The 22,898-nt window shown below is 39.1% G+C and overlaps 1 protein-coding gene and 1 long non-coding RNA gene across 4 annotated transcripts in view; both read right to left on the bottom strand.

The window, feature by feature from the left end:
- Window positions 1–22,898, bottom strand: part of ZEB1 (zinc finger E-box binding homeobox 1) — a 199,596-nt gene that overhangs the window by 111,513 nt on the left and 65,185 nt on the right. The gene's annotated exons all lie outside the window — the stretch shown is intronic.
- Window positions 517–22,898, bottom strand: part of LOC129392505 (uncharacterized) — a 64,363-nt gene continuing 41,981 nt past the window's right edge. The window contains exon 3 of the long non-coding RNA XR_008618479.1: window positions 517–5,991. This is a non-coding gene — a long non-coding RNA (uncharacterized lncRNA). The remainder of the gene's footprint in view (window positions 5,992–22,898) is intronic.

The following is a 22,898-nucleotide window of genomic DNA, read 5'->3' as shown; positions in this document are numbered from 1 at the left end:
ACATAGTAGATGCTCAATTAAAAAAAAAAAATTTTTTTTTTTTTTTTGACAGAATGAATCAAGTGTTTTATGAAAACCTGTTTTGCACAAAGTACCATATTAGGTGTTCAGAGTGGGGAACAGATATACTGCCTGGTTAAAAATACAACAGCTTCAAATAAACAAACTACCAGCAAATATGAAATAGATGGTAAAAACTAGAAATTTCTATTAACCAGTATTCCCATACATCTAAATTTCTAAGTGAAACACCTGCTATATCATCAAAGAAGCATTAAAGACATCGCAGTACAGTGTATTTTGTTGCGATGTGAATTTGACTGAAGGGTGCTGTGCACTGTTAACCTATGAAGAAAACGTGATCACCCACTAATTAGCTAGAATACTCAATTTCCTGATATTGCTTTCAGGATCCAGAATAAAAGGATGATCCAGATTGATGACTAAACCCAATCTAAACCTCAAACCTCACCAGGTACTTTTGGCTGTGTTTTTAAAAATTGTAAGGGAGGAGGAGTATGTCCTTGAAGAGGAAGGATGAAACACCAAGAAGCGGAAACAGACACAGACTGCGCTGAGGAGAAACGTGACCACGAAGAGCCGTGTACTGAACAGCAAAAATAAGTGAGACTCGGAAAACTTTGAATTCTAGGTTGAGTTCAGTTTTGATTTGCTAGTCAATTAAGGACCCTTAACACTCCTAACTTGGGAATGGAAGATATAAAAACATCGCTTAAATAAATGCGTGGCACACGGTAGGTTCTCAAATGTATATGGAATAAATTGAATGTATCAATGTTTGAGCAGGGCGAGACCGAGGCACGGATCCCAGCACGGAAGATACGGTAAACTAGGTGTGAAAAGACGAGCGTCAGGGCTATGGCAACAGCTGCGGAACTGGACAATAATGGTTTTGTAAATTTTCTAACAGCCCAAACGTTTGCCCTGGAACTGATTTCATTAATCAGAGTAATGCCACAGATAGAAATTTCTAGGCTGTTATGGTACAACCGAGAAAATACTTGCTTTCTAGAATCATGTTATTTGGCAAGTATGTGCCGTGTTGCTGAGTCCTTGGATTAACTGTAAAATGCGCAACCGAATTCATTCCTTCTATGTACTCCTGTGTTTCTCCCTGGTGCTCTAAAAATAAAATTTAGACACACCTGTAACATCTCCCAGTTTGTAAGGGGCTTTGACTCTTTGGTCCATAATATATTTTAAAATTTGATTCAGTATCCTCTAGGAAAAATGACTAAACAGTTCATTGAGAATTCAAATTCAACATTTTTAATTTCTTGTTTTCCATTTTAAGCAGACTGGTGCGTTACCATCATACAGATACTCTAAGCTTACAGCAAGACTAGAAAATATACGTCACCACATCCTCACCTGAGAGTAAGAAATAATATTTTATTTCTTGAAAACTTTTCCTTGAATTTGTTTTTATATTTTAACAGCTTTACTGAGGTATCGCTGACATATAAAAGTTACATGCAGTTAAGCTGTACAACTTGATGTTTTTTGTTTTATTTATTTTTGGCTGCATCGGGTCTTCGTTGCCACGCGTGGGCCTTCTCTAGTTGCGGTGAGCGGGGGCTGCTCTTTGTTGCGGTGCGGGCTTCTCATTGCGGTGGCTTCTCTTGTTGTGGAGCACGGGCTCTAGGCATGTGGGCTTCAGTAGTTGTGGCACGTGGGCTCAGCAGTTGTGGCTCACGGGCTCTAGCGTGCGGGCTCAGTAGTTGTGGTGCATGGACTTAGTCGCTCCGTGGCGTGTGGGATCTTCCCGGACCGGGGCTCGAACCCGTGTCCCCTGCATCGGCAGGCGGATTTGTAACCACTGCACCACCAGGGAAGCCCCTGATGTTTTGATATCTGAGAAGATCACCACATTCAAGCGAAAGTATGCAACACCTCTACACAGTTACGATTTTGTGCCTGTGTGTGGTAAGATTTAAGATCTAACTTCTCTGAGACTCTCAAGTATACAATACAGTACTGTTAACTACCATACCCATACTGTACATTAGATCTCTAGAGCTTATTCATCTTGCATAACTGAAACTTTGTACCCTTAGACCTCCATCACCCCACTTGCCCCTACCCTCAGCTCCTGGCAAACACCATTCTACCCTCTGCTTCCAGGAGTTTGATGATTTTAGACTCCACATACATGTGATATTTCCTTATTTTTAAAAACCTGAATAATATTCCATTTATATATTCCAATTACATTCCATATATGTATGTATTTATAACATTCCATTTATATATGTAAACATTCCATTGTGTGTATATCACATTTTCTTTATCCATTTAAATGTTGAAGAACATTTAGGTTGTTCACATATCTCAGCTATTGTGACTAGTGCTGTGTTCAACACAGGAATGTACGGGATCTCTTTGAGATCCTGATTTCATTCCTTTGGGTATATATCCAGAAGCGAAACTGCTAGATCACACGGTAGTTCTATTTTCAAATGTTTAAGCAACCTCCATACGCTTTTCCATAGTGGTTGTACCAATTTATGTTCCTACCAACAGTGCACAAGGGTTTCCTTTTCCTACATCCTCGCCAACACTTGTGTCTTCTCTTTGTGGTAACTGCCGTCTTGATAAGCGTGAAGCGGTATCTCCTGGTTCTGACTTGCATTTCCCTGATGATCAGAGATGATGAGCATCTTTCCATATACCTCCTAGCTGTCTGGGTTACTTCTTTTGAAAAGTATCTTTTAAAATTGGGTTATTTGTACTTTGGGCATCGAGTTGTATGAATTCCTCACATATTTTGAACATTAACTCTGTACTGGATATGTGGTTTGCAAATATTTTTCCCATTCTGTAGTTTGCCTTTTCATTTTGATTATTTTCCCACTTTCAACAATGGATAGAACATCCAGAAGAAAATAAGGAATTTTTCCTTTGCTGTGCAGAAGCTTTTTAGTTTGATGTAATTCCCCTTGTCTATATTTTGCTTTTGTTGCCTGTACTTTTGGTGTCATAGCCAAAATAATTAGTGCCAAGACTAATGTAAAAGAAGCATTTCTCCTATATTTCTTCTAGGAGTTTTATAGTTCCAGGCCTTACATTTAAGTTTTAATCCATTTTGAGTTGATCTTTGTGAATGGTGTAAGACAGGGCTCCAATTTAATTCTTTTGCATGTAGATATCCAGTTTTCCCAGTACCATGTGTTGAACAGACTGTCCCCTTTCCCCATTGTGTGTTCTGAGAAACTTTTATCAAAGACCAGTTGACTGTAAATGCATAGGTGTATTTCTGGGTTCTCTATTCTCTTCCACTGGTCTAGATGTCTGGTTTTATGCCAGTCCCATACTATTCTGATTACTAATTTCGTAATGTAATTTGAAGTCAGACACTGTGACGCCTCCAGCTTCGTTCTTCTTGTTTGAGACCGCTTTGGCTATTTGGGGTCTTTTGTGGTTCTATATGAATTTTAGGGTTGTTTTTTTCTATCTGTATAAAAACAAAATCATTGAGATTTTGATAGGGATTGCATCACATTTGTAGATCACTTTGGGTAGTATAAACATTTTAACAATATTAGTTTTTCCAGTCCATGAATGTTGAATGTCTTTTCACTTATTTGCATCTTTTAAAATTTCCTCCATCTATGCTTTATAATTTTCAGTGTATATCTTTAACCTCTTTGGTTAAGTTAATACCTAGGTATTTTATTCTTTGCCTAGCTAATGTGAATGGAGTTTTTTTGGTAGTTACTTTTTCAGATAGTTTGTTGTTAGTGTACAGAAATGCAGCTGATTTTTTTAATGCTGATTTTGCATCGTGCAACTTTGCAGAATTTATTGGTTTTAACAGGATTTTTTGTGGAGCCTTTGTTTTCTACATGTATGATCATGTCATTGCAAACAAGTAATTTTACTTCTTCTCCTCTGATTTGGATGCCTTTTATTTCTTTTTCTTGCCTGATTACTCTGGTTAGAACTTCCTTCTATTACTATATTGTTAGCTATATTGTTCTGAGACTTAGAGGAGAAACTTTGTTTCTTCCCCATTGATTCTGATGTTAGCTCTTTTTTATTCTTCTTCATATATAGCCTTTGTTGTATTGACGTACATTCCTTCTATATCGACTTTGTTGAGAGTTTTTAATCATAAAAGGATTTGGATTTTGTCAAAATTTTTTTCTGCGTCTACTGAGATTGATCATGTGGTTTTTGTCTTTCATTCTACTAATGTGGTGTACCACACTGATTGTTTTTCATATGTTGAATAATCCTTGCATCCCAGGGATAAATCTTATTCAGCCATGGTGTACGGTCCTTTTACTGTGCTGTTGAATTCAATCTGCTAGTATCTTGAGGAGTTTGCGTCTATGATCATCAGAGATACTGGCCTATAGTTTTCTTTTCTCGTGCTATCTTTGTCTGGCTTTGGAATCAGGGTGATGCTGGCCTCGTAAAATGAGTTTAGGAATATTCTCTCTACTTCTATTTTTTCTGGAAGAGTTTAAGAAGGGTTGGTATTAGTTCTTCTTTGAATGTTTGGTAGCATGCCCTCCGTGAAGCCATCTGGTCCACAGTTTTTCTCTGTTGGCAGGTTATTACTGATTCAATCTCTTTTTTATTGGTCTGTTGAAGCTTTCTATTTCTTCTTGATTCAGTTTTGGTAGGTTGTATGTCTCTAGGACTTTACTAATTTCTTCTAGGTTATCCAGTTGTTGGCATATAATTGTGCCTAACAGTCTCTCATGATTCTTTTTATTTCTCTGTAATATCTCCTCTTTCATTTCTGATTTTATTTGAATATTCTCTCTTCTTTCCTTAAACTAGCTAAGGGTGTGTCAATTTTGTTTATCTTTTCAAAAAACCAACTCTTACTTTCATTGATCTTTTGGGGTCATGTTTTTATATTCTCTACTTCATTTATTTCTGCCCTAATATTTATTATTTCATTCCTTCTGGTAATTCTGGGTGTAGACTGTTCTTCTTTATTTAGGTCCTTGAGTTGTAAAGGTAGAATGTTTACCTGAGATCTCTTTTTAATTTTTTATTTATTATTATTTTTTTAATGGCTGCATTGGGTCTTAGTTGCAGCCCGCGGCCTTCTCTCTAGTTGTGGCGTGAGGGCTCCAGAGCATGCGGGCTCTGTAGTTGTGGTGTGTGGGCTCACTGAGCTTCTTTAGGACAATTACTTTGTATTTTTTTAGGCATTCCGTGGATCTCCATTCTTTGGGGGTCAGTTAATTGGAAGTTTATTCAGTTCCTTTGGTGGTGTCATGTTTCCCTGATTTTGGGTGTTCCTTGTTTCCTTGCACTGGAGTCTGTGCATTTGAAGAAGCAGTCACATTTTCCAGTTTTCATAAAGCGGCTTCCATAAAGAAAGACCTTCACCTGCAAGAAGGTCTGAAGAGTAGGTGTGTGAGTGCCACTGGAAGGGTGTGCAAGAGTGCACTGCTGCGCCAGGTCTAGTTGTACACAAGACATCGAATGCAGGGGTGTATGGCAGCTCCAGGTTTGGGAGAGGGACCCAGTGGTGCAGCAGCTGAGGTCACCAGTGGCTGTCAGGGCTGGGGTCCTCAACAGTGATTCCACGTCCAGTAGTGAGTGTTCTTGGCTAGGCAGGGGCTAGGGCTGGCTATGAATGTATGCATAACCACTGGGGTCGGCTGCAGGCATGCACGTGGCAGCAGGCGCCAAGGCCAGCTGCGTGCAGTTGTTCTGCTGTAGGGTCATCCACACACACACGCTCAGTAGTGGGAGCCAGGATGGTGGCAGGGGCCAGTCGAGGTCGTGGTGGGTGGGGGTCGTGGCGACAGCCAGCTGGAAGCACCTGTGCGGGGACGGAGTTGCAGAGCGCGTTCGCAGCTGTGAGGACCGACCCCTGGTGCACGCGCGGCAGTGAACACGGAGGCTGGAAGCCGGGGGCTAGCTTTGCGCGTGTTACAGTGGGTGGAACATAATCGCGAGGGTGCTCAGCATGTTTGCTTATCCCCATTTTGGCTTAGAACCCTACACCACAAAGGAGAAACAGGTTAAGAGCCTGCCGATAAGTACACCCAAAACTAAATTATCTTCTTTTCCAAACATATGAACTATTCAACTATAACCAATCAAAAGGAACAAAAATATTTAGTCAAGACAGTCTTTAGAACTATGTGTTAGTAGTAAACAGTACACCATATTTAAAATCTGGAAAAAAAAAATCAGTCCTCAGATAATCACACCTCTACATAGGACACAAACTATAACAGAGGAAATAACTTCAAACATTTCAACACATTTTTATACTAGCAATGGTAGGGTGAAGCAGAAAGCCAATAAGACATTAGAATTTATATCTAAGATTATTACAAATAAGTCCCGCCTTGATTAACAATTAGGTATCTCATGCTCTGAAGCCCTCATACTTTTGAGTGTCAGCTTGGGTAGCCCTTAAAACACCGGGTAATTCTAAGAATTCTAAGTTAACTTTTTCGTTAGTGTTCACAAATGAAGAGAAATTAACACTTGTTGCCAATAATCATTCACAAAGGGTTATGAAACAAAATAACCAATATTAGTGATTCTAGATTATCTTTGAGAAGGCAAAAAGGGCAACAAATATCCCAAATACAGGTTTTACATTCAAATATCAACTTCACTTTTCTATACTCAGAATCCCTCAAACTGTATCTACAAAACTGTTAAAGTGTCAAAGTATTGAGTAAATGGTAAAGGGCTCTCTATCAATGTCAGAAATGAAACCATAAATGGAAAATAACTGATGATTTAATGAAGTCTAATAAAACGGGACTGTCACTTTTTTTTTTTTTTTTTTTTTTTTGTGGTACGCGGGCCTCTCACTGTTGTGGCCTCTCCCGTTGCGGAGCACAGGCTCCGGACGTGCAGGCTCAGCGGTCATGGCTCACGGGCCCAGCCGCTCCGCGGCACGTGGGATCGTCCCGGACCGGGGCACGAACCCGTGTCCCCTGCATCGGCAGGCGGACTCCCAACCACTGTGCCACCAGGGAAGCCCGGGACTGTCACTTTTCAAAATAAAAAAATTTTTAAAGTACAAGAGAATCTAACTTCCACTTGAGAAAAATTAAAGGTAAGGAAAAAGACGTTAAAAGAGATGTGATCTCACCACCCATCATGACTTTCTGCCCCCAACCCCGTGAACAGAGACCTTTTTCCACACTATTAGTGCAGCTGTACCCGTCCTAGTAGTGTCAACAGCGGCCAGGATTATAAGGCGCCCTTGTCTAATCTATACAATATACTTGGCTAGATGCTCCTAGCACTACTTCTCAGAAACGTGATTTCTTTATACACGTGTCACGCCAGCTGTTCTTAAGAACTTTTTTGATATTTAAGTTTCTAGAATTAAGTGAGCAGGTAAAACAAATCTCTCTTATAGGACCATGCTGTCTTTTCACAGAAATCATGTTCTCTCTCTTGCATAGTAATTATATTGGAAACACAGACTTTGTATTCCATTGCCGACACTTCAGCAATGCCGATCAAGTCAAAGTTCTTTGTAAGGATGATGGGGGCAGGTGGAGAGAACAGTAAAATGATTCTGAATGAAAAACAACACAGAACTTATAAAACTGTACTGGCTAAAACCTATGACTCTGTTTCTCAATAATCCTGTCTGAATAAAGCTGATGCACTCATGTTAAGTTTCAGTTCCAATCTTTCATCAACGGTTAAGTGTTATAAAGTATGAACAGTGCTTTTATCATTCTTTGAGATGTGTGCTCAGTCACTATATCAAAAACTCTAGTTGACAATGCTGCTACTATTTATAACCAAGTGAGGACTGAATTTTTCTTTGCTGAGGGATCTTGAAAGACAGAAGGGAGATAGTTGTGACAGGTAAAGCTTTGGCATAAATGTGATGAACCCCAATATGATGTCAAGATGACAGGGATATCATGATTCAGATAATCTATATTACAGGCAGGGACGTGCAAACATTCATTCACAACCTCGAAAATCACTGAGTCATCGATGGGGATATGGAATTAGAGATGTTGCCTTAGTCTGAGAAGCAAATAATTTCGTAACTAAAATTAGAATTAAGTATACCCTGTCTCATGTAACAACCCCTCTCACTAATTTTCAAACTTATTTTAAGATAATCATGATTTTATGGGTCCACTGTAGGACAGTGATGCTATATTTTGTTATGCCCCGATTAACCTTTTATTTTATTTTTTTTGTGGTACGCGGGCCTCTCACTGTTGTGGCCTCTCCCGTTGCGGAGCACAGGCTCTGGACGCGCAGGCTCAGCGGCCATGGCCCACGGGCCCAGCCACTCCGCGGTATGTGGGATCCTCCCGGACCGGGGAACGAACCCGTGTCCCCTGCATCGGCAGGCGGACTCTCAACCGCTGCGCCACCAGGGAAGCCCCCGATTAACCTTTTAAAACAAGTAAGGTAAAGACAAAACACTTGATAATCTATCTAATGAAAACAAATTTACACAAAATCCACTGTATAAATACGAACCAAAATTTTGGCAAACACAATTCATTTAAAATTTTTTTCTCTAAATTCTCACATTTTCAGTAGAGTTATGATTACCAGCCGATAACAGAGGAATAACAAATAACATCTGCTGACCAAAGCTCAACGACTGTGCCATGAACTATGCTGGGTGCTTTCAAACATTAGCTCATTTACTTCTGAAAGAGCCAATAAAGTTTTATCATCTCGATGTGACATAATCAAAAAACTGAGGTGCAGAGAGATTAAGTCACCTGCAGAAATCATATCTAGGACTGAAAAGGGTAAAGGGAAGAGAGAAAATAAAAAATGACTCACAGTTTGCTAGTCCTTGGATACACCACTAGGAGGAAAAGGGAGTCTGGGAGGGGCCAGGGGAGGAGCCTGTAGCAATGGACACACTGACGCAGAGCAGGCGACCAATGGAGCTGTTTTAGGGGCAGCTGGAAACACGGACTGGCACAGAGACCAAGACATTTTGCCTGTTCACATTTATGAATATCAAGCTTAAAGACTATAAAATTATAAAGATGTTCAGTCTACAAAGTTAAACTGTAAACAAATCTCATTTCAAAGATACAAACCATCTCTGTATGCTTAACAGCAGTCAAAAATTTTAGAGGTAGCATTAGTTAGAGGCTGTATTTCGTCTCTTTCAAACTCTGTCCTGAAGGAAAACCCACAGAGGTGCCTGTTGGTGGACGACACTGTCACTGAGCCCACCAGCCTGCTTCTGCACCCACTTCCTCCTTAGCTATATCTGTTTGTCCCAGTAAGTTTTGTTTTTTATTTCTACACCAGCACAAGCCCATGGCCTCTGATTCCTAAAGCCAGTGCTTCCCACCCTCTACACCTGTAATCACAATCCCTGTCCTTTTTCACTGCACTTGTCAAAAGCACTTTCCCATCATCTATACACCAACCATCTACAATTCCACCTCCTATGTAAAGTTTTTCGAGGCTAAAGCAAAAGATGCAATTTTTGCTAGACCATTCCATCAGAAACAAGGGTTTATTACCTGTGAAGCCCAAAATGCACTTACCACTCTATTCTTTGATTTATGCTACTGGTTTAGTTGCTTGCCTATCTTCTATATGCCTATGTTGATGCTAGATGTTTTAGGCTTATGATGGGCAGACATATATTTAACTTCATTTTTACACGTATTACCCTGTACAATGTCATGAAAAAATAATGCTTCTAATGTAGTTTACCTTCTATATAATCTAAGTATGTAATCTTGTAATTCTGGATAAAAATAAGTGAAATAAAAGAATTCTTGGGCTTCCCTGGTGGCACAGTGGTTGGGAGTCCGCCTGCCAATGCAGGGGACACGGGTTCGTGCCCCGGTCCGGGAAGATCCCACGTGCCGCGGAGTGGCTGGGCCCGTGAGCCGTGGCCGCTGAGCCTGCACGTCCGGAGCCTGTGCTCCGCAACGGGAGAGGCCACGGCAGTGAGAGGCCCGCGTACTGCAAAAAAAAAAAAAAAAAAAAAGAATTCTTGTCCATAATTTAGACTCTGTAACTTTAAATAATTATTACCTATATGACTCTTTAAAACTCTTCTCTTGCAACTTACGGCAAGTCAGCTGACTTTAAGTTGGTTTCTCTCTCTTAGTTATACTTCCAGGATGTAGAAGAGTTTCAACACCTTCACTAGGCTGAGGGCAGTACCCCTGCTTAAACCTTCAGCTTGACGCTTCCTGACAGCTGTTTCAGGATACTTTACAAACCCAGAAAAGACTTTCCTAAGGACTAACACATTTTCAACGGAAGCCAAGGAGATCTAAAATCGACCCAATGAATCCTTAAAATTATATAAGAAGGAGTCTTAAAGAAATGTATTTTATCAATTTTAAAATAAAAATTCCACAAGTGGAGTCACCTTACAATGAAAATTCTGGTATTCCCTCCTCTAGTTTTAAAAAGTTAGTTCTTAACTATGTTATTAAACACTTTATAAAAGTGAGCACATACTTTTTCTACATCTGCAGAGAAACTGCAGTGTTATTTCTCCCCACTCCTAGCTTTTTCACAATTTTGCTCCTAAAAGAAAGTACAATCTTACTCTAAGTCGTGTGGTTTTAAATATAATGAATTCTGGTTGAGGCCTGTGAATGGTTAATTTAAATGTCGGGAAATCTTATATTGGTTCACTCAGTTTGCAAGGATCCTTATGAATTTACGCAATCCCCTCCCTCACCCATTAACGCCACAGAATAACAGAACGCTCAACTGAAAGAATGTAAAAAAAATGCTGGTTTTATGTTTTAGCTGGGTTATGCAGTTGATGAAATTAGCAAACTTGAACAAGGAAGAGATCTGGAAAACGAGTGCAGGTGTGATACAAAGCAATATCTTCCATCTTAAATAGGCAAGTACTGTGTCACTACCAAATAGAAGAAAGACACTGACAGAGCTCCCTAAAAACCATAATATTTGGGATTTTGAATTTCTAAATTTTAATTTCCAATATCTTTTAAAAATAAACTTTACAAGCACTATAAAGGCAAGAAACCATCACCATGTTAGACATAACAACAACATTCAAAGGAAAAAATTACCAAGTAATAAAGTACTACACTGAGTACAAAATATCAGGCTTTACGGGTGAAGGAAAAGACTATTATGGTTTGCATAAACATGCAGTAGGGTAATTCAGGAATAAAATTCTGCAGTTCCAATCGTGTACTTCTCACACTGTGTATATCATGTATTTACTTGGTAAACTCTGCTGGAAGTCTGGCCATCTTTGATACATCTATACGATCATTCTAACAAGCTCCCATCTCCGTCTACCCAATTCTTTGTTAAGTGGCTGGAGTACACAGGTGCGCACACGCAATCACTTTCAAATGAGGCTCATCTTGCACAACTTTTCAATGTCTGTAAGTCATCCTTTTAAAAACAATCCCTATCCTGGCACTGGGAAAAGGAACGAAGAGCCAAGGACGCAGCAGAAGTCTCTGCTTTTTTCTCTTGTTATTTTCTGTTGCAGGATCAGCTACAGAATTTGGGAGATCCAGTGCAATGAAAATGCAGGGACCCCTGTTTGTGACAGCGGAGCATTCAGCCCAGGACACGGCCCCTCAGCGTGCTTGGCCCCTGCGACCTTGCCCTCGCTTCGCACCCTCACCCAGTCTACTGCTGAAGACTCACCTCCTCTCCAATCAGCCCCTCCGCCCTCACCTCTTCCTGCCACCACGCGGCTGACTGGCAGAGACCACCATTCTCTCTCTGTGCTGCTTCCGCCTTCAGATGGAAATCACAAAAGGAGAGAGGCAAAGGGCAAGGTCCACGGTTTAAGGTCAAATGGTCTGTGAGTGATTTTAATTGTAACCTACACTTTATAGGATTAGAACAGGTTATAACAGATGCATGAAAAGATCAAATCACAAGACAAACTATACAAAGTGCAAAGTAATACATGAAAGCAAGCAGATGTAAACTTAAAATGTGATCAAATATATAAATTTTTTCCCCCTATGAAGGTAAACTGCTCAGGTTGAGGTATGCATTTTGCTTTTAACCAGAGTATTAATCAGTTAACAGCATTTAAAAAAATATTCTCAAGGCCACAAAGTTGGTAACGTTTTTAGTAAATTAATACTTGCATAGGTAAGTGCTCTGTATAGACAAGTAAAAAAATGTATAAAGGCAGATAAACAGAAGCCTACATTTATTAGTAACAAAAAATAACCGTTTATCCCTTCTGAAACAAGAAGGAGAATCACTATAATAAAACAGACTTTAAGAAGAGTGAAAAATAAAACGGTTGTGGAAAAGGGTACACACAGCAATCAGGCAATGATTCACTGTATTAAGATACAGTCTTCAACTATAACCGCAATCATAAAATGAATCTGTTATCTCAAACACATTGTTTCTGTTCTGAAAAAGAATGAGTTTTACTATTTTTAAGTGTCCAAAAGGATAATATACTGGATCTTTCATAACTTAGGTGGAAATTTAATATAGTAAGTATAGACCAATCTGTCCACAGTCAACACTTCCATATTTTATCCCTTAAAGACTTTGTGAATTTTCAGCAGTAATTTGCCTTTCATATTTTCTCCATCTATTTTAAAAGGTACTTTTATTATTTCAGAAAAGAAGACTTCTGCAAAAACATGACAGTTTTAACCATTACCATATCATCAGCATTATCAATCTGTTCCTAATTAAAGCAAAGCATAAAAGCTGTTAAGAAGTATCTAAAGTATTTTTTTGAAATTTTAAAATAAATTTCATGAAAGCAAAGCTGAATATGTAATATAAATAATATGCCAGCAAACAATCTTTAATACCCACAATACTGGTTATCTTTTACAGGAAGTAGTGTAAGATTCTAGAGCATGCTGTTTCTGTTATTTTGTCAGATCTAGCAGATTACTAGTTTACTCTTACTTTTAAAAATGACTTTTTATATTAGTCTCAGAAATAATTCCATTTTAAATGCAAAAAAACAGAAAGGAAAGTCATCCTAATTTTACACAAATAATTCCTCTCTAATTTACAAAAGAGTAATTTTGGTGTTTAAAATAGCGAAGAAATTAGTTCCAACTCCTTGGAAGAAGATCATTATTTGTCACTATGGTATAACCTGGTAAAGAAAGAGTCATGAGGGACTTCCCTGGTGGTCCAGTGGTAAAGAATCTGCCTTCCTATGAGGGGACATGGGTTCGATCCCTGGTTGGGGAACTAAGATCCCACATGCCACGAGGCAACTATGCCCGCGCGCCACAACTACTGAGACCGCGCGCTGCAACGAACGAACCCACAAAGAAGACCCCTCGTGTCATGTCGCAACTAAGACCTGACACAGCCAAAAATAAATAAATTAAAAAAAAAAACAACAAAGTCATGAAATTACCCTTAATGCATGCAATTCAAACATCACTAATTTTTAACTCTTTGGGGGGTAAAGCAAAGCTATTCTGTTATTAGTTAAGTGTAGTGGTTCTCAAGGTCTGGTCCCTGGAACAAGAGTATCAGCACCGCCTGGGAACCTGTGAGAAGTTTCTTGGAAATTCTGGGGCCCCACCCCAGACCTACTAAGTCAGAAACAATGGGGGAAGGGCCCTCAATCTTTGTTTAAACAAGTCCTCTGGGTGATTCTGATACAGCTGAAGTTTAAGAACCAGTGGTTGAATGTTTTCAAAACGGATTATAAGGTATTTGAGATAAAACTGTCCAAATCTCGGAGGAAAGATGATGTGAAGACAGGAGATGGTCATCTATAAGCCAAGGAGAAAGGCCTCAGAGTAAACAACCCTGCCCACACCGTGACCTCCCAACTTCTTGTCTCTAGAACTGTGAGAAAATTTTCTGTTGTTTAAGCCACCCAGTCTCTGGTACAGTACTTTGTTTTGGCAGCTCTAACTAAATTAGCGCATAACATTAAAATATGTTATTTTGGTGGAAAAAAAAAACCTGTCCAAATTTCATGTACGGTTTATGGATGAAGTGTCCCTAGACCACATGAATAGTTTAAGTGCAACTTAGAAGAAACAAGAAATCAATTTTACAAGTACATTAAATCTACTATTTTCAGCAATGATGTAATCAAACTGTAAGAGAGAGCAATTATGACTGAATGCAATGTCTTGGTCAATAACAGGTAGGAAATTTTTAAAAAGCCACCAAAAATGCTTTATGTAACAGCTGTATAATATATCTTATGAAATGAGAAGTACTAAATGCACAATACTACTGAGCTGGCACCAGGTACAAAGTGCAACAGAGGAAAGAGAAAGCAATATGCCTGTTCCTCCTTAAGGACCCTGGGATGAAAGGCATCCATCTGAACACATAGTTATCTTACTTCGGTTTGAAATCAATTCCTGCATAAAATAGGTCCTCTGATCACATCAATTGGCATAAATAATATTTCCATGTTTTAAATTATTCAAAATGTATTTTCTCTCAAATACAAACAAATCTTTCTGTTTCGCTTACAAAGTACACATTCAAAGCATCAGGGTCTTTTTAAAATTTCCTTCTGATTTTTCATCTTTTCCTCTTTTGTCTTCCTGATTAACATCTTTCTTGATAAACCAAAAAGTCATTTTCATCCATATTTTCTTCTTAGTTCTGAAGCTCATGATATGTCTGTATGGTCACTGTTCCCTCACTTATTACTTTTCCTTCCTCCATATGTATCCGAATAAAGAACTTTCTAGTATAAATCAAGTCAGTGAAGCACATCTACTTTTTTCAGATCCCTGAACAAAAAAAAGTTCCCAAAAGAGGCCACTGAGAACCACAGGAACCCTCCTCCAATTAAACACCTAGGGCAGTTCGTCTGGCTCTGCCGTCAGAAAATAATAAATTTGTATACAGTATGACAATTCACTGTTATAACATTATAAAATACAATCGATAATTTTTAAGGAGAAGAAAATTAGCTCTTCTGATTCCCAAAACAAAACATTTTACATTATACGACCTAAACTCCCTAAAAAGTGCACTTCTACTAATTTTATTGGACTATTGTCTGAATCTAAAAAATGTTTTCACAAAAGCAGCAAAAGACAGAAATTTATAGGGAAGAAACATTTCTTTAAAAATAAACATTATTCCATCCTAGACTTGAATATGCTTAAGCTCTAGAATAAGAATTTTAAAAATAATTCTTTAGTTCTACCAAATCATTTAAGCTGCCAAAAAACAATATTAGAAACCCATGGTGTCTTTCTCCCTCCCTCTCTCTCTCTCTCTCTCTCTCTCTCTCTCTCTCTCTCTCACACACACACACACACACACACACACACACACACACACACACACACACACGATCCTAATTACAGGACAGGAATACAGAATAAGTACTTAATACAGGCAAGATTTTGAAAAAGTATTAACTAAGTGTATATTATAATAGCAATAGCAATAACTGTTACTGATAATCGATACAGGTTAGTGTTCACTGCATATCAGGCTATATATTTAGTACTTTACAAACATTCTCTCTGATCCTGATGACAAGTCAGCAAACTCAGTACCGCTATTCCAATTTTATATAGAAAGAAACTAAATCACCCTCTAAAATCAAGCTTTTCATTGCAATTTGCCTAAGTTACATAGCTAGTAAAGTAGTAAAACTGATAATTGAACCTGAAATGACTAATTCCAAACCCTGCTCTTTTCTCTACAGGCTACTGCTTTCTCTATAGGCTAGACTGTATTTATCCCATATACTTTATGTATATACTTACATGATATTATTATATTTGTATTGAATTACTTTTTTCCAAATTATTTATTGGGATTTATGGTGGCTAAGAAAAATAAGAACCCCAAAAGTATGTATTAAAGAAAACTCCAGAATGTTTTTTCAAAGTTTGGCCTTAAATCCAATCTTCTCTGTTCTAAATTTTGATCCATAAGAAGTTGCTCCTGGCAGAGAAAGACAAAATGCAGTGGCAGTTCTGTACTTCCTGTGTTGAAGTGTTTTGAGTATTATGGAAAGTTTCATCTCCAACAGACTCAGGATTGGGCATTTTATGCTTTTTCGTTTCTTGTAAGCCAAACTTTTTACTAAAGGGCACTAGAAACCAATCAGAAGAAACAGTAACAGAGTTCAAATGAAACAAAAGACACAGCAATCATTCCAAAGTTGGGAGAGACTTCAGCCACCACCTAGCAGTGGCCCAACACTTGCTTCACAAGTGAGAAAGCTCAGAGCCAGAGGAGTGACCGGCTGTCCATGGTCCCCATGCAATTAATCAAACACTGCGACACTGGCCTTGTGTCTCGGGACACAGCCAGTGATGGGTCTACTCACAGTGAGGCTTCCTTGTAAACTGAGCTCATCATTTCAGGAGGACCCTCTCCTTCAACTCTGAAAGTCCTTCTTCCTGATGCTCTATTCTTTTCCTTGGATCACTACTCCTTAGCCACTAAGGATAATACTTTGGAGCAATCTTGGACAAATGTTTATTTTATACCCTTTTTATCCTATATTTATGGGAAGATAAATCCTACTGCTTATATTTATACTTTCTTTTCCATTCTTACTGCCACCTCACTGGACAGCAACCTCTAACAGGAGGAGAATACTTTATTACTAATGAGCATCAGCATTCAAAGAAACTGAAAGATTTTCCATGTTCTTGGACTGGAAGAATTAATGTTAAAATGACCATACTACTCAAAGAAATCTACAGATGTAATATGATCCCTATCAAATTACTCATGACATTTTTCTCAAAACTAGAATAATCCTAAAATTCATATGGAACCATGAAAGATCCAGAATTGCCAAAGTAATCCTGAAGAAAAAGAACAAAGCAGGAGGCATAACCTTCCCAGACTTCAGACAATATTACAAAGCTATAGTAATCAAAACAGCGTGGTATTGGCACAAAAAGAGACATGGATCAATGGAAGAGAACAGAGAGCCCAGAAATAAACCCACACACCTACGGTCAATAATCTTCGACAAAGGAGACAAGAATATACAACGGGAAAAAGTCTCTCAGCAAGTGGTGTTGGAAAAGTTGGACAGCTGCATGTAAATCAATGAAGTTAGAACACACCCTCATCACACCATATACAAAAATACACTCAAAATGGCTTAAAGACTTAAACATGAGATGTGACACCATAAAACTCCTAGAAGAGATCACAGGCAAAACATTCTCTGACATAAATCGTACCAATGTTTTCTTAGGTCAGTCTCCCAAGGCAATAGAAATAAAAATGAAAGTAAACGAATGGGACATAATCAAACTTACAAGCTTTTGCACAGTAAAGGAAACCATAAACAAAACGAAACAACCACCTATGGAATGGGAGAAAATATTTGAAAATGATACGACTGACAAGGGCTTAATTTCCAAAATGTACTAACAGCTCATACAACTCAACAACAACAAATAACAACCTAAACGAAAACTGGGCAGAAGACCTAAAGAGACGTTTCTCCAAAGAAGACATACAGACAACCAACAGGCATGTGAAAAGATGCTCAACATCACTAATTATTAGAGAAATGCAAATCAAAACCGCAATCAGGTACCACCTCACACTGGTCAGAATGCCCATCATTAAAAAGTCTACAGGGATTCCCTGCTGGTGCAGTGGTTGAGAGTCCGCCTGCCGATGCAGGGGACACAACAAATGCTGGAGAGGGTGTGGAATAAAGGGAACCCTCCCTCCTACACTGCTGGTGGGAATGGAAGTTGGTGCAGCCACTGCAGAAAACAGTATGGAGGTTCCTCAGAAAACTAAAAATAGAATTAGCATATGATCCAGCAATCCCACTCCTGGGCATATATCTGGAGAAAACTATAATTCAAAAAGATACATGCACCCCAACGCTTATAGCAGCACTATTCACAATAGCCAAGACATGGACACAACCTAAATGTCCATCAACAGATGAATGGATAAAGATGTGGTACATATATACAATGGAATACTACTCAGCCATAAAAAAGAATGAAATAATGTCATTTGCAGCAACCAACATGGATGTAACTAAAGATTATCATACTAAGTGAAGTAAGTCATAAAGAGAAAGACAAATACCATGTACCACTTATATGTGGAATCTAAAATATGACACAAATGAACCTATCTATGAAACACAAACAGAATCAGGGACATAAAGAATAGACTTGTGGTGGCCAAGGCAGAGGTGGGTGAGAGAGGGATGGATTGGGAATTTGGGATTAGCAGATGCAAACTGGTATATATAGAATGGATAAGCAATAATGTCCTACTATATAGCACAGGGAGTTATATTCAATATCCTGTGATAAACCGTAATAGAAAAGAATATGAAAAAGAATATATATATATATATATGTATAACTGAGTCACTTTGCTGTACAGCAGTAATTAACACAGCATTGTAAATCAACTATACCTCAATAAAAAATAAACAACAAAACCCTCCAAAAAAAAAAAAAAAATGAACATCAGCAATAGGGCCTATTATTAGTCATCTAAAAAGATAATGATGGAGACTATAATGAAACACGCACAAATGGATATCATAATTTAGAAACAAAATGAAATGCACGTTATGACTATAATTATTTAAAATTGTTATGCATGTAGTCAAGATGGACAATAAATATGGAAATTGGAAAACAGTAGTTATTTGGTGGTTTCATGATGGTTATTAAAAATCAGTATTTAAAAAAGCAACAACTTTAACAAAAGCTATATTAGTAGGCCGACTTAGTATCCATGTTATGCTTTTTGAAACTTGTAAACTTACAAAACATAAAATAAGGATCCTGAAGAGTACAGTATGTACTGTCTTTATAACTCTTCTGTAAATCTAAATTATTTCAAAATAAAAAGTTTTAAAAACAAAAAAAGAAAATTCTTAGTATTGTACTGAAAGACCAACACTTTTAAAGACAAAGATTCTTTTAAAAAAAATTTCACGTTGTAGCACACTCAAATAATGATATGTAATTTCAAATAATATTTTTTTAGTATTCTACACTTATAAAATTGAAAAAGTAAATGGTCAAAACCAAGGATCTGTTCAAAGAAGCAAGCTCTACATATGTTATAATATCAGTATATACAGTCATATTTCTAATACCTTAGGTTCCATGCATGTTGTTTATTGAAATGCTTGAGTGTTTATTTTTAAGACGTTGGGGGTAGGAGTTTACTAATTAATTTATTTATTTTTGCTGTGTTGGGTCTTCGTTTCTGTGAGATGGCTTTCTCCAGTTGCAGTGTGTGGTGGCTACTCTTCATCGCGGTGCGCGGGCCTCTCACTATCGCAGCCTCTCTTGTTGCGGAGCACAGGCTCCAGACGCGCAGGCTCAGTAGTTGTGGCTCACGGGCCTAGTTGCTCCGCGGCATGTGGGATCCTCCCAGACCAGGGCTCGAACCCGCATCCCCTGCATTAGCAGGCAGACTCTCAACCACTGCGCCACCAGGGAAGCCCTTGAGTGTTTATTAAATCATCTCTGAACTACTTTTAATTTGGAGGCTATTTTTTAAACGGCATTCATTCGTTTAGCAAATATTAACCGAGCAGCGTATAACATGAACCAGGCCCTGAACTTCTATGTGCTGAGGACAAAGCAGTGAACAAAGCAAACAAAATCCTTGCCTTTACATTCTGTGTGGAAAAGGCAGAGAATAAACAGGGAAAGTAAAATCTACGGGATGGTAGACGGTGGCAGGACTCACAAGGAAAGAACCATGAAGGAGCAAGAAGAATGGGGATGGAAAGGATTTGCAATTTTACACTGAGTGGCTAAAGAAAGCCTAAGCTGACATTTCAGTAAAAATCCCCAACTGATGAGGGAATGAGCCACAGGTAACAGGGAAAGAGATCTGCAGGCAGAGAGAAGAGCCAGTGCAAATCCTCTGAAGCAAGAACTTGCCTACACGTTCCCAGACGAGCAAAGAACCAGTATGACTAGAGCAGAGTGCGGGAGGGAGAACAGGAGCTGAGGTCTGGGAATAAGCAGGCGCCTAGACGAGGAGCCTGGTAGGCGATTCATCGGGTTTCTAGCTTTTCTTCTGTTTGAGATGAGAAGTCAGCGGAGGATTTTCAGCCAGGTGGTGACATAATATGACATATTTTAACATAACTCCTCTACGTGCTGTGTTAAGAACAGACTGAAGTAAACCACAGGCAGAAACAGGTAGACCCACTGTAGGAGGCTTCTGCAATAATACAGGCAAGACGTGAAGGGTACCTGGATCAGGGATGAAGCAGTGGAAATGGTGATCTGTGACTGGATTCCAGATATTTTTAAGGGTACGGACAACGGGCTGGTGACAGACATGTGGGGAATGATCAGACGTGGGATGAAAGAAAGCTAGGAATCAGAGACGGCACCAAGGCTGACCAGAAAACCGACACTGCTATTTACTGAGACTCGGAAAACTCAGGAGGACGCGGTGAGCGGGGGAGACAGCGAGTCTGGTTTACTGCCGTACATTCTGAGCTCAGAAAACGACTTCTGCTCATGAGCAGATCGATGGTCATCTAAAACCATGGGGCTGGGTGAGGTCACCAAGGGAGGAAGTGTGAAGAGAAAAGAGGTCCAAATTCCAAGTGCTGATGCATTCCCAGTTTAGAGGTTGGAGAGGAGAGAAGGACCCAGCAAAGGAGACTGAAACAGAGGCCAGAGAGGTGAGCGCAGCATCTGGAAGCCCGATGAAGACCGCGGTCAACGCTGCTGCCAGGTCACGCGAGCTGAGGGCCGCGAAGCCCACCACGGGGGTCAGTGAGAAGGACGGTTCTGAAGGGGTGACGGAGGCTACACAAGCTGAATTCCCAACGCGTGGGCAACTCTTTCAGGGAGGTTAGCTGCAAATGAAAGGACCCTGGGCAGTGACTGAAGGCAATATTGCTAACAGGAATTATTTTTAAGGTGGGAGAAAAAAACAGCATTATTTGCATGTTGATGGAAAGTTATCTAGTAGTGAAGGAAAAATTAACGATGCAGGAGATGGAAGTCAGGTGTTCGATTTAAAACATTTTAAGTCAGGAGAGGAAGAGCTGTTTTTATTAACGTCTTCTGGATTGTCAGACCCTTTAAGACTCTGATAAAGCCAACGAGTCTTCCTCCAGAAAAGATATACATCTAATTATACATTCTGCTTTCATTTCAGAGAGATCCAGACTCACTGAAGCCAATCCACAGATCCCAGGGGAAGATCCTCTGAACTTAAAAAGTGTAATCACTTTGTTCCTTCAGTTAATTTCACAGATAAAATCTAAATAACATATGATAACAAGTAAAACCTAAGTAATTAATTGATGACAAGTAAAGTAAAATTATACTTACAGATAATCTAAAAATCAATAATCCGTGTTGTTATGTCTGCTGACTTATTGAGCAATTCAAATACTACTTACCCATCAAGACCCAAAATGAATTCTACCACATCCATCATTTCTTCTGATATCATAGCCCATAATTTTTTTTGCCCTGGATTCACTGCTTCTTCAACACCATTCAATCAGTTAATCCTGTAATAATTTGCATCAGCTCACTATTTCTGTATGTTGTGAGTTTCCCAACTAGAGCACTAGTAACAGAGGCAGAAACACTTCTTGGCATCATCGCCTTCAGCTATAACACCGTTGTAAAACATGATATATATTTCATAAGTATATGTTAAACAAACTAGTTAACTTCAATGGCTTCTGAAAGTACTGGTCTGATTTCACTATGTCAATGTCGATTACGGGCAAAACTTTGAAGGAAAAAAAAAAACCCCATGAAATGAAATGGAGTGTTAATTTTAAAAACAGTACCATCTACTAAGTGATAGAGCCCAAACTGGGTAAAACTCTATTAACTGAAAATCGTGATCATGATTGCTTAGTTTTTTTTTCGCTGACATGATAAACTGCCTTGATTTTAGTTCAAACTTTATGGTCTAGATATAGCAGTGAATCCTGATTGGTGTAACAGGGGTAAATGGCCACGTCTACTTGGGATTCCATTGTCAGTGCTATACCTATTATTCCTCTTCTGGTAAAATCTCCCGAGGGCACACCCAGTCCCGGCGGCACCGTAAAGCAGGCAAAGTTCCTCGCTCACAAGCCCTACCCACCCTTTGGCGCTCCACGCTGTTACAACCAGGCTCTTCCGTCCCGTGCTCTGACACCCAGTGTCCTCCCCGTGGCATCTGCCGTGGTTTGTGCTCAGGCTGCAGGTTTCACCTCATTCTCATCTTTCTTGCCTTTGCCCTCCCAAAATTTAATGAACATTTATTTCAGTCATGTTAAGTCTTGCCAATAGGTTAATCATTTCACAGAAATAAACGCACTTTAAGGGGTGCTTATTGTGCTAATTAAAAAAAATTACGACAGAAAAACCTAATTTAAGCTCCAAAACACAAGCAGCTCATGCAGCTCAACACCAAAAACCAACAACCCAAATCCAAAAATGGGCACGAGATCTAAAAAGACAATTTTCCAATGAACAATACAGATGGCCAAAAGGCACATGAAAAGATGCTCAACATCACTACTGACGTGACGAGAATTATTAGAGAAATGCAAACCAAAACTACAATGAGGTATCACCTCACACCAGTTAGTCTACAAATAATAAATGCTGGAGAGGGTACAGAGAAAAGGCAACCCTCCTGCACTGCTGGTAGGAATGTAAATTTGTGCAGCCACTATGGAGAACAGTATGGAGGTTCCTTAAAAAACTAAAAATAGAGCTGCCATATGATCCAGAAATCCATCTCCTGGGCACATATCCAGAGAAAATCATACTTTGAAAAGATACATGAGCCCCAGTGTTCATTGCAGCACTATGTACAATAGCCAGGACATGGAAGCAACCTAAACGTCCATCAACAGATGAATGGATACAATGTGGTACATACACACAATAGAATACTACTCAGCCATAAAAAAGGATGAAATAATGCCATTTGTAGCAATATGGATGGACCTACAGATTATC

This window comes from Physeter macrocephalus, chromosome 11, assembly GCF_002837175.3.
Source record: "Physeter macrocephalus isolate SW-GA chromosome 11, ASM283717v5, whole genome shotgun sequence".
In the NCBI taxonomy this organism is placed as follows: Eukaryota; Metazoa; Chordata; class Mammalia; order Artiodactyla; family Physeteridae; genus Physeter; species Physeter macrocephalus.
Note: the sequence above shows the minus strand (reverse complement) of the source record. Positions and strands in the feature narration are given on the sequence as shown.